Below are 5,794 nucleotides of genomic sequence, written 5' to 3' on the forward strand. Positions count from 1 at the left end.
TCTCCTCCCTCTTGATTTTGTTGCTTTAGGAGGCACTTAGAAATAGAAAATTTCCCTTGGGTACTGCTTTGGCTGTATCCCACAAGTTTTGATATGATGTCTCCTCATTATCATTCTCTTTAATGAAGTCTATTATTGTCTCTATGATTTGTTTTTTTGACCCACCAGTTTTGAAGAATTATATTATTTAGTTTCCAATTAATTTTAAATTTGCCTTTCCATGGACCCTTATTAATGATAATTTTTATCACATTATGATCTGAAAAAGTTGCATTTATTATTTCTGCTTTTCTGCATTTGTTTGAAATATTTCTGTGCCCTAGTTCAGGGTTGATCCTTGTATATGTACCATGTACTGCTGAGAAGAAGGTATATTTCTTTTTATCCTTGTACAGTTTTCTCCAGATATCTACTAACTCTAATTTTTCTGGCATTTCATTCACTTCCCTTACTTCTTTCTTATTTAATTTTTGGTTCAATTTATCTAGTTCTGAAAGGGGAAAGTTGAGATTCCCCACTAGTATGGTCTTACTATCTATTTTTCCCTTAAGGTCCTTTAACTTTTCCTTTAGAAATCTGGATGTTATACCTTTTTGGTGCATCAATATTTAGCAATGATATCTTCATTGTTTATAGTACTCTTTAGCAAAATGTAATTTCTTTCCTTATCTCTTTTAATCAGATCAATTTCTACTTTAGCTTTGTCTGGTATCATGATTGCTACTCCTGGTTTTTTTTACATTAGATGATGCATAATAAATTCTGCTCCAGCCTTTTACCTTTAATCTGTGTGTGTCACCCTACCTCAAATGTCTTTCTTGTAAACAACATATATGCACTTCTGTTTTATGGGTGAGTTCATTCCAGTCACATTCAACATGATGATTACTAACTGTGTATTTCCCTCCATAATATTATCCCCTTTAGATCTGGCTCTATTCCCTTTCACTCTTCCTCCTCACCAGTATTTTGCTTTGTTTTATCCCCCCCCCCATTTTCCCCTCTCTTCAATTACCTCCCTCCTTCCTTTGTCTTATTCCCTTTCTACTTCTCTGTAGGTAAGATAGAATTTTACATCCCACTGAGTATATTTGTTTTATTCTCTGAGCCAGTTATGATGAGAGTAAAGTTTAAGTGTTGCCAATTACCACCCTTATCTTTCCCTCTCTGTAATGATTTTTCATGCCTCTTTATGTTATATAATTTACCCCATTCTATCTCTCCCTTCCCTTTTCTCTCAGTGCAACCCTCTCTTTCACCCTTTGATTTTTTACATATCATTCATATGCATACGTGTCATATATACATATCATTTCATATTGTTACATTTACATACATTTCCTACCATCTTATGTTATCATACATGTCATATCATCATAATAAGCTGATTTCCCACCCTCTTTCTGAGTAAATTCCTTCTATTTTCTCTACTACTGAGAATAATTTTTGAGAATTACAAATATCCTTTTTCCATATAGACATATAAACATTTTGACCTTGATGTGTCCTTTAAATTTTCTGTTTCTTATTTACCTTTTTGGGCTTCTATTGTGTCTCATGTTTGGACTTCAATTTTTGTTGTTGTTGTTGTTTAGGTTTGGCTTATTCTTCAGGAATACTTGGAAATATCTCTTATTGAATGTTCATTTCCCTCTCTGAAAGTATATATTCAGTTTTGCTGGATAGGTGACTCTGGGTTGTAAACCCAAATCTTTAATGTTCTTGAATATCATATTTCATGCCTTTCAATCTATTAATGTAGAAGCTGCTAGGTCCTGTGTGATCCCAATTGTAGCTCCATGGTATTTGAATGGTTTCTTTCAGGATGCTTAAATAATTTTCTCCTTAGCTTTGTGGCTCTTGAATTAACTATTACATTCTTAGAAGTTGTCATTTGAGAATTTCTTTCTCAAAGTTATATGTGAAATCTTTCAATTTCAATTTCATTTATTTTTTGAGGTCTCTGGGTAGTTTTCTTAGATAATTTCTTGTAGTGTGATTTCCAAGGTGTTTTCTTGATCATGGCTTTCAGGTAGTCCAATAATTTTCAATTGTCTCTCAGATCTTTTTCTAGGTCAGTTTTTTTTTGATAAGATATTTCATTTTTTCCTTTGTTTCTTCATTCCTTTGATTCTTACTTTATTGTTTCTTGATTTCTCATGAAATCATTAGTTTCTAGATGGTCAGTTCTGATTTTTAAGACATCACTTTCCTTTCTTCTTACATCACTTTCCTTTCTCCTTGAATCACTTTCATTTCTCTTTCCCATTTCTCATCTGTCTCTCTTAATTGGTTTTAGAAGTAATTTTTGAGTTCTTCCAGAATCTGTGTCTAATCCATATTTTTCTTTTGTACTTTGAGTGTTTTTCCTTTGCTTTCACTGTCTTGTTCTGTGTCTGGACCTTGTGCTTTGCCCCCAGAGAAAGTGTCTATTGTAATTGGACACGGAGGCTAAGGGAAGGCACTAGAAGTAAGATATAGGTGAGAGCTTCCAGAGAAGGGGGAGTGAGGTTGCAACTGGGAGTGAGGCTGCAACTGATGCGGTGAAGGGAACCTGAGGGAGCTTGGCTGGTTGGTGACCTAGATTGTTCCACGTGGGTAAGTTAGGCTGACTCTCCTTCTCTTCCCTTGGCATTTCTGGAGGCTCTACCCTCAGAATAGTTGTAAAGGGTCTTATGGCTAGAAGCCTTGTTTAATTAACCTTTGTGCCCCAACTGCTGGGCCTCTAAATCCTTACCTGGTCCAGGCCTCTGGTCCTGGCCAGAGTTTCTCTCTCTCAATTTCCCTACCTTCAAACTTCCTAACTGTAAATAAATCAACATAAAAGTCAATTTTGACTTGAGATTATTCCTTAATTGGGGAAATTTCCCCTGGCAACCACCTTTTAATATATTAAACCCATAAAAATCCTTTTTTCCCCCTTATAATATGTGGGACCGGGTGTGGGTGGCTTGTTCTTGGCTTGCTCTTTTCTCCTTGTTACAGTTTCTTGATGGCTCTTCTCTCCTCTTACCTCTGTGCCCCACATGTTCTCTGCCTACCTTTTAGGGTTTTCTTTTCTTGAAAGTTTTCTCTCTTTGTCTCCATATTAGTTCTTTCACTCTTGTATTCGTTTTGTGGCAATAATTTTAATCTTGGTTGAAGAGAATTTTCATTGTGACACAGAGCTGTTCTGGATTTTCCATCTTGCATCCACCCCCAGAACTGTCTCTTGACTCTTTAAGAGAAAACTGTCAACTAAGTCTAATTGTTTTCCTCAGTATGGGTATATAGCTTCACTTTGATCATGTCAAATTAATATGCATTTATTAAATATCTCCTAGGTATTAAACACTGTTCTAAGAGCTATAGAGATATAAAGAGAAAGGCTGTCCATGCTTACTGATAACACATAATCTAATGGAAGAGACAAGATACCAACAGTTATGAACAAACAAGATACAGAATAAATTGGATATGGTCAATAGAGGGAAGGCACTATCATGAAAGGGGATTGGGAAACATATTTTTCTTTTGGCAGAATGTATACTATTAGTTGGGACTTGAAGGTAGCTGGAGAAGCTAGGAGACAGATGATGAGTGAAAGAATTTCAGGTGTGGGGACAGTTAGTGAAATGCACAGTCAGGAGGTAGATTGTCATGTTCAAGGACAACAGAGTCCAGTGTCCCTGGAGGTGAGAAGAGTATAAGTAGAATGGAAAGGTAGGAAGAGGCTACATTATGAAGGGTTTTAAAAATAAAAAAAAAGCTTTGGTATTTCTTTTAATTTTGGAGGAAATAGAAAGTCACTTGTGTTTATCTTTTTTCATCTGTATTATAAAGATATTTTATTTTACCAACTATATATTATAACAAATTTCCACATAAGTTTTCCAACGTTATATGATCAAAATTTTCTCTCTCCCTCCATCCACTCCCTCTCCCAGAGATAGTAAGCAAATCAGTCTAGGTTATACAATTATTATCATTCAAAATATATTTCCATATTAGTTATTTTTATGAGTGAATACTCACATAAAACCAAAATTCCAAAACAAAAACTCAAATAAATTAAAGTGAAAATTTGCATGTTTTTATCTGCATTCTAACTCCAACAGTTCTGTCTCTGGAGATGGATAGCAGTCCTTCAGAATTGTCCTGGATCATTGTATTGCTGAGTAGCTAAATCTTTCACAGTTGATCATCCCACAATATTAGTATTACTGTGTACAATGTTTTCTTGGTTCTCCTTATTTCACTGCATTAGTTTATGTAGGTATTTCCAGTTCTTTCTGAAATTGTCTTATTCATTATTTCTTATAGCGCAATAGTATTCTATCACCATCACATTATCACAGCTTGTTCAGTCATTTCCCAATTGATGAACATCCCTTCAGTTTTTAATTTTTTGTCCGCCACAAAAAGAACACCTATAAATATTTTTGTACAAGTAGGTCCCCCTCCATTTATAAAAAAATCTCTTTTGGATACAGACCTAGTATTATTTGGTATTATTGGAACAAAGGGTATTCACAGTTTTATAGCCCTTTAGGCATAGTTACAACTTGCACTTCAGAATCATTGGTTTGGTTCACAACTCTACCAAAAATGCATTAGTGTTCCATTTATGTGACTTCTATTTATTGAGAGACAACATGGCAGATCTACATTTAGGAAGATTACTTTGTTCACTCAATGGAAGAGAGACTGGAGTGGAGAAAGACGAGATAGGGACAAAGGAGAGATGTTGTAAAGATAGAATAAATTAGACTTGTCTGGGTGACTGGGATGATGGTTATAACCTTGATAATAATAGGAAAGTTAGGAAGAGGGAAGAGTTTGGGAAGAACACAATGAAACTATTTTTAGATACATTGAGTAATAGATATTTATGAGAAATGTAGATAAAGATGACCAATAGACAGCTGGAAATGTGAGGCAGAAGGTCAGTAAAACGTTTAGAGTTGGATAGATAGATCTGAAAATCATCTGCAGAAGAACAATATAATCAATTCTCCAGTACCCTATGGTATCATCAAGTGAAATAATATAGAAGGAAAAGAGAAGAGAACTCAGGACAGAGATTCCAAGAACACTTACATTTAACAAGTGTCATTTGTATGAAGATCTACCAAAGGAAACCAAGAAGTAGACAGACAGGTAGGAGGAGAACCAGGAGAAAGCGGTGTCTTGAAAACCTATATAGAATGAAGTGTCAAGGAGAGGAGCATAATTCATAGTGTTACAAGCTGAAAAAGGATAAGGATTCTGAAATAAATGTTTATAGGTACACTACATCTTGCTAAAAGGCACCACAGACAGTGAAGTAATCTCATTACTGAACATATGTGCACCAAATGGCATAGCATTCAAATTCTTAAAGAAAAAGTTAAATGAATCACAGGAATAAATAGATAGTAAAACTATACTAGTGGTAACCCCAACTTTCCTATTTCAGATCTAGGAATCTAATTATAACACAAATAACAAACAATTTAAGGGAGAATCTTAGAAAAGTTAAATATGATAGATCTCTGGAGAAAATTTAATGGAAACAGAAAGGAATATACCTTTTTCTCAGTTGTACATGGTTCCATCAAAAACTGACTATATATTAGGATATAAAAACCTTAAAACTAAATGCAGAAAAACAGAACTATTAAATGTACCCTTTTAACACAATATTACAGTATAAATTACATTCAATAAGGAGTAAGGAAAGTACAGATTAAAATTAATTCAAAACTAATCAAATTATAAGGGATGAGCTGTGTGAAAGAACAAATAATAAAAACAATCAATTTCACTAAAGAGA

This window comes from Gracilinanus agilis, chromosome 2 (assembly GCF_016433145.1).
Source record: "Gracilinanus agilis isolate LMUSP501 chromosome 2, AgileGrace, whole genome shotgun sequence".
Taxonomy (NCBI): Eukaryota; Metazoa; Chordata; class Mammalia; order Didelphimorphia; family Didelphidae; genus Gracilinanus; species Gracilinanus agilis.